The sequence below is a fragment of the Musa acuminata genome, unplaced genomic scaffold (assembly GCF_036884655.1).
Source record: "Musa acuminata AAA Group cultivar baxijiao unplaced genomic scaffold, Cavendish_Baxijiao_AAA HiC_scaffold_1097, whole genome shotgun sequence".
NCBI lineage: Eukaryota > Viridiplantae > Streptophyta > Magnoliopsida > Zingiberales > Musaceae > Musa > Musa acuminata.
The window spans coordinates 67,188-79,312 of NW_027021310.1; positions in this window are offsets into that span (position 1 = coordinate 67,188).

The following is a 12,125-nucleotide window of genomic DNA, read 5'->3' on the forward strand; positions in this document are numbered from 1 at the left end:
CTAACTACTAAATAGGACAAGCTACTAGCAAAACCATAATAATAACCCCCCTTGCCGCGTAGCAAGACTTATGCTCTAAAGTCACTCTTCCATTTACTGGCTATACGCCTATATCCCTTGACTCCAACTCTGCTTTTACTAACGGAAAGTATGCCCCTTCTCGGACTCCGATTCTGGCTATCCCTTATATAGATCCGTCTCCACTAACCATCATTCTTACTAAACTGCATCTAAGTCCACATCGACTCCATATTAGTATACAATCATATTGATTATGAAAAAGCTGTAGATCCATTCTTAGAAAAAGGAAACTCGGCCTAAAAGTAAGGGTCGTTAACCTGTTAGTTGGGGGTAGGTGATTCCATTTTCATGTGCTGCATCATACCTCATACTAATATAGAGAAACAAACCCCAGTCTCCTTAACTCGATTACTAATACCAATAAACCAACCCAAGGCTTGTACTGCGCTACTGGATCTTACCCCGAACACACTGCCGCTACACACTAGTCGTTGCTTGGCTCTTTGAACTCAATCAAATTCGGACTCTTTTCTTATCTCGTCTAGATTGCTCTGTCCCCCAACGGCTTCTGACCCGATATACCTAACTATCTATCCCAACCCCTAACAAGAAAGTGCTATTACCTAGAAAGAAAGAAAATCCTTCTGTCTTTTCCTTGTATTGTTAAGCAGGGGGGGCTGGTTACCTTCCTATAAGATATATAGGTAGGAGACTCAACAACCTATTCGGAGATACATCGGATATATCCGCAGCGGAGTCAGCCTTCCCTTGAAAAGACAACTCATAGGGGAGATCTAAGGAAGATGATTAGTAAGACAGACGTGGAAAGTCATTCCCCCTATTGCTGAAAAATCCAATATATCCTTTTCGGGTGTTCTGGTGGTGTCCCCGTCTGGGGTTGTCTGAGTTGGTAGTAAAGTGAACCTTGCCCGAGAAGGTGTGTAAACGGTCTGACGAGAAGGTATCAATCTCCACGAGTTTATTATATCCATTTATAAAGGTCATTATCTAGGATCATAAGGAATCGCTATAATTAACACGGTCGTGTGCAATTCTTCTGTTCTGCTTTATCTTTATCTATCGTCTGTATGCTTGACCTTTGCTAAAAAGGTATGGCCTTATACTTTTATTAACAATCGAGAAAGTCATAACTATTTTCAATATCTTTCTTTTGCAGCTGGGCTTCCGCGGGTTAAAGTTCCTTCTTTCATTCTTTATACTTTTCGATGCAAGCGGTGAGCAAAACAGTCCTACCGTCCTACTTCCCTTCCTGCTCTTCTCTTCTTGTTCGATACCGCTTCGCCCCCTTGTCAATCTCCTCTCTTAGCGTTCTAATGGATCAATCGGTCGAATTGCGCTGACCGAGGGAGGTGGACATCGATTCACGTCTATCCCATTTCCGGAACCGGGTACTTTGGCACCTGTAAAAGAGCTTAGGAACTTGGGCAACCCACATGTACCAGACGCAGGGGCATTTTTCTAACGTGTCTTCGGTAATTCCACTGTTCTTTGCCATAACGTCTATTCTAGAAGAGGAATTCCTAAGAAGCGACTCCTCGTTTATTGAGTTTCCTTGATAGAGAGTTACGGGCTTCTTTCGCTTTACGAGTGTGACCAAAGCCCTTGCATGTCAGTTTACCTATCCTGCCTCTCTGACTTTCCGTTTGAGAATCGCCTAACCCAGCATCCTTCTCTGGCTCTATCTCGATATCAGGTCTTGGCATTGGTTATAATCCTACGTCTGTCTCTTCTCTCTCTTATCTTTGCTCTCTCGCTATCTATATATCCGGTCTCTCTCTCTTTGGTATCGCTTTACTATCTGCATTGGTGTCTTGGTCTTTGGAAAGTTAGGTTCTAACATCCTTGCCCCGAACCTCGGTACTTCATGCACAAATAGCATGTACGGGTAATCTTCCTTTACCAACTCTCGATAGTACTCATGTCACACTCGGATTCCTTTCCACCCAATTTGGAAGCCTTGTCAGACACTAGGGAAGAGCTACTGAATAGGTGATTACTAACCATCCTACTTGGATAGCGGTCTATCTTCCTTTATTACATGAATCTCGATCGGGGAAGCTAGGATCGGTTCGCATCTCTCTTCATTCTTTACTGACTATTGGCTAAGTAGCGAATGCTGTAATCAAAGGCATCTTGGTTCCTGATATGGCCTATGACTTTGGCTATGGTATTTTTGACCTTTTGTTCTCCTCACAAACACTACTGGAACGGCACGACAGCAAGACCACGACTGATATACTCGAGAGAGATAGCGAGCCCTAGATGTAAAGCCCACACACCTAATAGAGAGAATGTCTGATTTACATAGAGAGAACGTCTGATTTACTGCTCCCCCTATTGTTTTTCTATGGAAACTTGGTTCAATTTGATATAGATACGTGGTCAAACAATAAGAGACTTTCCCTTAGTGATTTCATACCTTATTTCTTCCTTAATGATCATCAAGATTATTCTATACTGGGGAAACTAAGAAGAGGGGACAGCGGTACCATAAGTGCTTAGTATAAGGTCTGAGTATAGACAAGAGGTATTGTGGGAATTCTATAAGTGTGATGGTTCGAATCCTCTCTTTAGATCTTTCCTCAGTTGACTGCTGCCATGAAATTAAGGCAATGCAATTCTATCAATAGTGAAGATATCCCCGAAGACGAGATTGGAAACTAGCTTGAAACGGAAACTCCACTGCAATAACTGCTTGCTGCCCAACACCGGCAAGTCTTCATATACGGGGCGGGATCCAGTTTCTTCTATTTATACAGCATCTCTAAGCCAACAACCACCTTTCTTTGATCCCGCTTAAGACCAACCAATACCCTGCCCGGCTCTCGAAAACTAGACTTGCTCCTTCCATAGTCAGATTCATTCGTAGGATCTGTCGAAGCAATCTCTGCTCTGTAGTTTGAAGCAGGTCAACCAGTCATTTCTTATATTTCTTTGACATCTAATTTAGGAATAGAAACTACCTTCCCATTACGTACTGAGTCTTGCACCGAGAAAACTGCATTCCACATTTCCATTTCTACTCCAGGAATTGACACTGGAAATTACCTGACCGTTAGCGCCTCACTCTAGGAAGGGCTCACAACCAAAGGATGCACGGAGTGTTGTTGCCTGTCTAGCCACTCCTTTCTTTAGTATCCGAGGTGGGCTCTTGAAAGAGCTCCTTCGGCAGCGCCGTACGTGACATTCATTCGGGTTTGTTCTGATTTCTTTGTATTAGTTATCCAGAGCAGCGAGGGAAAGGTTGTCAGGATGTGCTTGTCCCACTTACTTCTTTACTTCACCCGATGAGTTCGAAAGTTAGACATGGAATAGAGTGTACCTCGAGGCTAACTTTGCCAATATAATAGAGGAGTAAATCCCAGCCAGAACTTGACTATATCCAGGGGAAAGAGGGGAGAAGCTAAGCAAGCAAGTAAACCACTTTCCATTCTGTAACAATGGTCAAGTAAGCCTAATAAGCAAGCCATAGGCCGGTTCTCCACCTGCAACCCTATACTGCTATAGAAAGAAGGGCTAAGGAATAGTAAATAAAGTCTTCTAAATCATAGGCCTCTTACATTATTAGCTGGATTTGCATCTGGAAGGGCTTGGCTCCGTAAGTGAGTAACTCTTATCGAACATCTCCAAATAGAAGACTGCCTCCCTTTCGGAATCGGGGTATACATAGGAATTTGTTCATAAGCCAAACCCGGAGACTCCTATCATATTGCATGCGGAATGAAGTCTTTCCTCCCCTTCGGATCAATCCACGGCTAACCCCCTAAACCTAGGAAGGGAGTGGTTGCTCCACGCGAAGGAAGATAAAGAAGGTATCGTCCTAACTCTGATCGTACGCTTGTCCAAGTCAGCCGGTATTAACCTCCTCTTGGGGGCAGGGCATCGATAGTCTATAGGGATATAGAAATGAGTCTTATTTACCCACGTGGTTGATCTAACCATTTGATGGATGTGGGGTTGACCAGGGAAGGGAGAAGTTCAAGCGAGGCTCATCCGGAGAAGATATAAGTGCAGACCAAACCAATTCATATAAGAAAGAAAAACCCATGCTTATAGTAACGAAGTGCATTTGGAATCCAAAAGGTGTGTGCGATTGATCGATTCATTTCCCCGGCCATTAGAATGATAGATCCAGCCCATAGAAAATATAGGTAACCTCTCCCGTATACCTGCTAGGGGATAATTTGTCCATTGAATCTTCACTGATAAGAAAATGAGTTCGAAATTGATATACCACTTACCCCGAGTGCTTTCTTTCCAGGGAAATAGACCAAACCAAACCGCTAATCAACATCACGGCCCGCTCATAGAATTGGTTATGTTATTTAAAGAACCTACCGTGCTTTATTAAAGAAAGACATCAGTGCCAGGCTCAGAGAAGATACAATAAGGCTTGGACTGCTGGGTTTGGTTCTGTGGCTTAATTTATTGCTTGAACTTTGTTTCCTTCCATGCTTTTGTTTCCTTCCTTCCATCCATGCCATGCTTTCTTCCTTAGGGGGTGAGCTCGTAACTAAACTCATAAGGTAAGCAAAAGATCCATTACTAGCATCGACTGGCAATCCGCCTATCACACTTTCAGCTAGTCATATCAAATATGAGACTTTCCATACCATACTATGAGGATCTTAGACGAGTTCGCTCAATCTTATCTAGCTATTCGATTCTGACTTGAACTGACCTGACCGATAACTCTATTTTCACTTTACTTGAGCTCGGGTCTGCCCACTAAACTATGAAAGAGTGCCAAGCCAGATGATGACCTGACCACGATGGATTCTCTTCTTTGAGTAGAGTGCCCCGCTTTCTTTTTCTTTTACATTCACTACACCGTTCCCAGCAATCCTTATCCCATTTGTTGTGGCATAGAGCCGAGTCAACCCTATTTATGAAAAAGTGCATCGATCATAAAGAAATTCCATCGAAATAAGAGTAAGTCACCTGGAGTGGAGGTCCTTCTCCTAGAATCCAGAAGCGGGAGGGATAACCACGGCCTTTTGCATAGCACATAAAGAAGTCGGTCATATATCGGTCATATAGATAGAGATCCATAGTAGCTGAACTCATAGCAAAGAAGACCATAGAGGCGAAATCAATATATTGGAATTCGTGGTCAAATCCGTTCAAGCTGCAATGATGTAAGTGTCAAATCTTAGATGGATGCTAGATGAAGCCGGACTCTGATCTTTTGTTAGAATTCTGTTTCAAAGTATTATTACCTCTTTGCCACACCAGTGTAGTAGGAATAAAGAAAAGAAAATCATAGGAAGTAAGAGAACATAGAATCATAGAAAGGAAGATCACAGGACTGACTGACCTTTAGTAAACTTGTACTGAAAGCTATAATTAACCTTCTTTTGACCTTCCGCCAGTGTTGAACTTTTGTAGGCTAATGTCTTGCCCAGTGTGGTTCAGAGCTAACTAAAGCACAGCGACGGTAAAGAGGGTTTGCTGCCGCACTAGCCTAACTATATTATTATATATGATTGACTTCCTTTCTAGCCGCTTGTGGAGCTTCTCAGGAACCTGTCGATAAAAGCTTTGCTGCTTATACTTTATTTACAGCCCAGGGAAAGGGAGTAACTACTTTCTTTTCCGTTCGAGGAAAGAGACGTATCAAGGAGTTTCCGGATGGCTTGGATTTGCACTTTCAAAGAATAGATAGGAAAATGGATTTCTGCTTTATACAAGAATGAAGTACTCTATCTTAGGGTTCGGCAATAAAGAAAGTCACCTAACAACTGCCTACTATGCCTCTATTCAACAAAGCAAAGGGAAAGCCAATAACTTCCACTCTACTTATTTGAGCTGCAGCGGGGTTACGACTTGAAATCACTACTTGGTGTTGGCTGGGCTGGCTTCTCTTCTGGAACTCTTCTTTAGCGCCAAGGGCTGGCTGGGCTGGCTTCTCTTCTGGAACTCTTCTTTAGCGCCTAAGTACTGGATTTCTTCACACTGGTGGTTTCAAAACAATACTTTCTATCCTAGCTTTAAGAACGAATTGAGGAACCCAGGAAAGTCACCGTTAGCTTTAGTCGCCACTAATACTGGAAAGTAATCTAACGCTTAAGGCGCAACTAATATATAATTGATTCACATAGCACTGTACCTTAAGTTCTGAAAGAGTCAGCTGGACTTAGAGTAAAGCACTGAACAAGCCACTCTAAGTACTAACGCTAAAGTAGCTCGCTAAGCGTTAAGTTTTTGGTGTTTACGTGAGTTATGAGTTAGGAGTTAGTGTCTTATTGAATATGCTAGAAAGATGCAATGAATGGTGAAGGGATATGAAAGATTCTCAACCTGTGCCTATAGCAACTCCATCATTTGATTCTATAACTGTGCCTATATCGGGTGAAGGGATATAAATGATTCTCCACTTTGCCTATTCTATTGCGGCTAAATCATTTGATTCTATAACTGTGCTTCTTTCGGGCTCAATCATTTGGATTCGATTCAGCTGCCTCTTCTATTTAGTATATGTGGGTTCCTCTCCTATTTAGTATATGTTGGTTTTTGTTACTTTCGAATTGGGTACTGCTCTCTGGTTTTTCTTCCCAGTGAATTGCTCTCTCTGTGCGCTTAGCTTTCTTTGCTCAACTTCATTCATAATACCTTTGTTATGTAGCTTTCTTTGCTCAACTTCATTCATAATACCTCTGAGTATTGTAGCATTCTTTGCTCAACTTCATTCATAATACCTTTGTTATCTAAATCATTCTAAAAGATGGAACCGGGGCGCTTGGTTCAATAATGATCAAGGCTGGGGAAAGGTGGCTGGCCTACAATTGGAGTCAGCGGCTCAAGCAGTCCAGGCGCTGTAAAGGTCTCGCACCACGAGTGTCGGATATTCAGGAGAGCAGCCAACAACTCCTTTACCCAGTAAATTGTAACCCAGTAAATTGTACTGTTCCAGACAACCAAGATCCATCGGTAAAAAGAGTAGGTAGGGTCGGTGTTAGAGGGAGACAACCAAGATCCATTGGTTTAAAGAGTAGGGTTTGTTTTCGTTTTAGGGACGTACGGACAGGGCCCGAGTCGGTCAATAGAATAGGCTAGGGTGTGTGTGATTAACTCAATCTTCTGACTCTTGTTCTTACCTAATACATTATTGATAGCTAGGAGTAAGGGAAGCAAGGAGAGAAAGCATATATTGAGTTCATGCCATCGGTGTAGCCCGGCCCGCTCTGTACTCATAGCATAGGGTTGTTTTCGATGGTGAAATGCTAACTGCCTTTCGGATGTCATAAAAAATGAACGATAACGTCGGTTAGGTGGGTACTATAAGGTGCTGAAAGCCTGTTGATACAAAAAAGGTGCCTTAAACTTCGCATTTGCAGAGATATTATTTCTACTAGGCTTATTCCAAACCCTATCTCTATACAACCAACAAACAGAATCCAACCCGCTCTTAACTTACCTTATCTCTATACAAACAAAGAGAATCAAACCCGCTCTTAACTGACCCTCAACCCATACCTTACTTAAGGAAGAGGCACTTACTGTTATAGAATCGCATTATTGACTTCGCGCCTTTCCCACCCTTTTGACTCGGTTCGGTCAAGTATCTCCTTTCGAGCTTGCCCTCTGCAATCGACATGGAAAGAAAGAGAACAATCAACGGAACTAGAGCTTTAGGCAAGGCAATAAGTAGTAGCAGCCTCCGTACTTACGTATGCGAAACGAACAAGTTAGCGAGTCCAACAAGTAAGTAAAGAACTGGAACTCGTGGAGCTACAGCAGGACAGTAAGATTTAACTGAAAGGGATGCAGTGCGGTATCTCGGTATTGGCATGAACACAGGACTTGCGCTAAAGAGAACAAGCAACTCAACAAGCAATGCTGGGGCAGAAACCAGTGTACGAGCTAGCTTACTTTCGGGCTGCCGATATAAGTTCTTCAAGTCAGGAGTGAGGAGTCCGGAGGAAAATACACAAAAGAAAAGCATCGAGCACCCCTTTCTGTTCCATTGTGAATTAGAGACGTTTTCGACCCCTTCATGTCATTTTTGAACACAGCGATCAGCAAGCGTGGGAGAGTCATTCAAGTACCAGACAGGACAGGACTTACGGGGTATTTAGGGCGCTCTTTCTTTCTCTTTTCAGCTGGAGTTTGGTCTAGGGAAGGTGCTTGTGTTGTCGTAGATACAATAAGAGAATCAGCAGTAGAATCAGAGATAGAAGAAGCGAAAGGTGATGTTTGAGTCTTCAAGTGAACAAGCGAGGGAACAAGTAAAAGGCGTAGCAGAGTGTATTCGCCTGTGTTCATCAGCGTTAGGAGTAGAGGATGCACACAATAGAGTAGGTTTGAGAGCTTTAATCACACTTTGGTGAAATTCTTTTTCCCTTGTTTGATTCTATTAGTGGTTGTTGGAACCTGACTTTCCTGTCTGTTTACTTTACTATCTTTTATTAACTAGCCCGAGAGGCTGACCTTTACTACATATAGGATGACTTTACTGGATCCCGCTCTTTAACACTTCCTTTGGAGCCTTACTGTCCAGCTTCAACGCCTATATAGGAATTAGAGCCTTCCTTTCCTAGTTTGAGGTCTGGTCTGTAGCTACTGATCCTTCTTCTTTGCTTGCTTTTAGTTTGCATTGCCTGCCTTCTAAACCAATAACTCCCTACATTAAGGCTATCTCCTCTGACTCAAAAACGAATATGACTTTATCTTATTATGGAACTACCTTGACTTTAGTTCTTTAGTCACTGACATCAAACCTTGCTTTACTTCATATGCCTATGAACCTGCCTCTCCGACTTCCATTCCAATGCTTTCACTGCTAACGCTAAGGCTTACCTCATAAACTGGGAATTACACTGTCGATAATAGGACTGCCGCTACAATATTGGATTCTGACTTTATAGCTCGGGCCTGGCATTCCCTCTTCTCATCCTTTATTGGATTCTTGCTTCACTTTGCTTTTCACCTAGCACTGTTTACTTCGATTCTCATAACCCTTGCTTCCATTCTATATTGCACCTTTCGCTCCGCCTTTTCTAACTCTTACTCGGGCACTGTTGGCTCTCAATTCTAAGGAAAGGTTGTTGGTTTTAAAGAGGCCTTGAACTTATTTGTATAGGAATGAGCGGGCTGGGCGTACAAACACACACACAGGAGAGTAGGGGAATGAAACTCGGAATCGGAGGAATCAATACATAAAGGGAATCAATCTACAACTCGCAGGGCGTAACTCTAATCTACAGAATTTAGCAACTATGAACTATTAATATAATACTCCAGCGCTACAGCATCTCATTCTTTCCAGCCCTACGCATCTCATTCTTTGACTCCTTACGGACATTCTTTAACTAGTATCTCTAGTACAAAAACCCAGGAAATAGAATCAAATCACTGTTAACAAGGCTTCACTAAAATAGGCTTCATCTCGGAATTAGGGATTCCATTACTGCTAACGAGACTTAAAACACTGCCTAACGAATGAAACTCTAACATAAGAACTAAGCTGCTAAGTAGAAGTTGGAAATACAGATTTCACTAAAGCAGTATCAGAGTCAACAAGAGGAATCGGCCTCATCAAGTACTGTATAGGAAAGCGGGGATATTCTACAGAATTGATGAAGGGTAGTAGCATGGGCTTAGTGCGGCGCTGGCCAGAATTGAACAAGTGGTATAAGAGTAACAACCGGAGCCCGGGAGTACAGGAATCGCACTGGAAACTTGGAATGACCCGCCAGTGTAAAAGAATGAGCACGAGCCACTGATGGCGTGAGGGTTGGTTGCGAGTCAACATTATCTTCATTAATATTTTCATAGTCTTGAAAGTTCTTTTATACAATATTGATTAGTATCTTATGAGGAAACTAGGCTAAAAAGCAGTCAGCCAAGACACTCATACAAGCAACTAAGCAAGACACAAACACCACTCTTATACATCACTCACATAATCCGTTTTGTGTTAGTTATGAACAAGTCCTGTGTTCGGGAGCTAGGTAAGAAAAGATCCAGACCAGTTAATCCTGGAATCAAAGCAAGGATAGGTAAGCCTAAAAGAAAGAAGTGAAGGATCCGGCGGGGTAGCTACAGAAAGAAAGTAAGCCAGGGCTGCTTTTAAGTCAGTGGTTGACAGTATTAGAAGAAGTAGGCTTTCAGCACCTTATATTAGTAGTTCCTTTCTCATATGGGTTTCAGAGGGTTGTTCTAATAGAGGTAGTTGTAGACGAATACAAGGTATAGTTATAGCTCTTTAGGCACCATTGTGAGTTTTAAACAAGCGAGTAAGGATCTAATGTAGTAGTGACAGAATGTCAAGTAAGAAGAGTCCGCCTATAAGACTTGCTCCCACGCCTCATGACACTAACGTTAATAATATAGAATTCAGCTACCAGCTCTAAGACCTCAAGTGTAAATAAAGAGAAACGAACCCGGGACTAAAGAAATGAACTCGAAACTAGGGATTAGATCAGATCAGTACTATCGGGAATCCGAAACTATAGCTAATAAGAAGGAAATCATATAATCAGAATTGATCTTGGCGTACCGGTCCTATGCTTTTGGTGTTAGCCTTCCCCTACTTCATCTCAGTATCACTTATCCCTGCGTGGAGTCTACCTCTGATTGAGTTGAGTCTCTTAACCCCGCCTTGGATTCTGGAACTGCTGCCTGGCATCCTTGTACTGATGTCTTCAATGCCTATACCCATTATGAGTATGTAACTAAGTGCTTTCACAACCTTACACCACTAGGAGCAAAAGCGGAACTACTATCTATAAGAATAGAACTGCTAATATAAGATTGAACTGCTTATAACAGGCCCTCGCTACTGGCTATTCTATCCTCTTAACTGCTGGAACTAAAGCCACCTCTCTCCGCTTCCAATCAGATATCCCCTCTTTAACTAACAACCTCTTCTCTTGTTCCTCTCCTTAAAGGCATGCTTAGCCGGGTATTTAGTTTGTAGTAATTGCTTGGTGGAATGAGTAATCAATACACCGAAAGGGAATCGGAATGGAAGAAAACTTTACAGGAAACCGGAACTCGGGAACTCAACCACAAGAATCAAAGAAAAGAAAGAAAGAAAGTGGTGAGCCAAGCCAGAGTTCAAAGAGCCAGAGAGGGATATTCAGAGTCGAAGTAAGAAGCCGGGTGCTCAACTGACCGAGTTTAGTCTTAAGTGGACAAGCGAGTGTTGGTGCTCTAGCTCTAAGTCTGAAAGTGGAGTTCCGTGGTTGGTGACTTCTGGTAGTACTGGGTTAGTGACTTAGTATTGTCTAGTATACGCTTGGAGGGTCGGGTAGTTTACATACTTACTCCGGTAGGCTAGGCTTGTTTACTCATAGTAGGCTAGGCTTGTTTACTCACAGTAGGCTAGGCTTGTTTACTCATAGATCTATACAGGATCAACTCCTTTCACTTATGAACTTCACTTATGAGCTTACTGCTTACTATGGATTAGAACAGCATACGTAGTGGGTCTCTTCTTTGGTTGGGGCAAAAGGGGAGTTTCAAAAGTGTTTCATTCTTTCTTATAGTAGTAGTTGTCATTTCATCCTGCCCTAGCTGTGGTCATTGAATCCTGCCCTAGCTACTGTTACGAGATACTTTCCTCACTAAGATATATGAATTATTGATCTTATTATAGGAGAGCGAATTACCCACGAGACTGAACTAGAACTGCAGACTGCTTTCAAGGCATCCTCTTAACTCCCTTTTGAGATTCAACTACTCTACTATTTCTTGGGGCAAGAACATCACTTTATGAACTGACCGGAACTGCCTCTTGCTCTACTTCATTTATTTATGTATTTCCCGCTTCAAAGCACAGAAGTTATGCTTCTCTTGCAACGACTTCTTCTCTTGAACGATAGGGCCTGTACTTAAGGGCTAAGTAGTTGATATAACACTAGCAAACTTACTATAAGGTCCCGCACTCGACTCTAATTATTCAGTCAATTCCATGGGTTTTCTTACTAGGTTATACTACAGTAGGGGTCTGCTTGTTAAAGAATTATTCCTAGGCTATCCGAACCCAACCGGTAACTTCCCTCTTTTCTTTCGGCTTTAACACCTGTCTTATTAATGACTATCTTCTCCCTACCCGACCCGGCCTCAACAATGGCTCT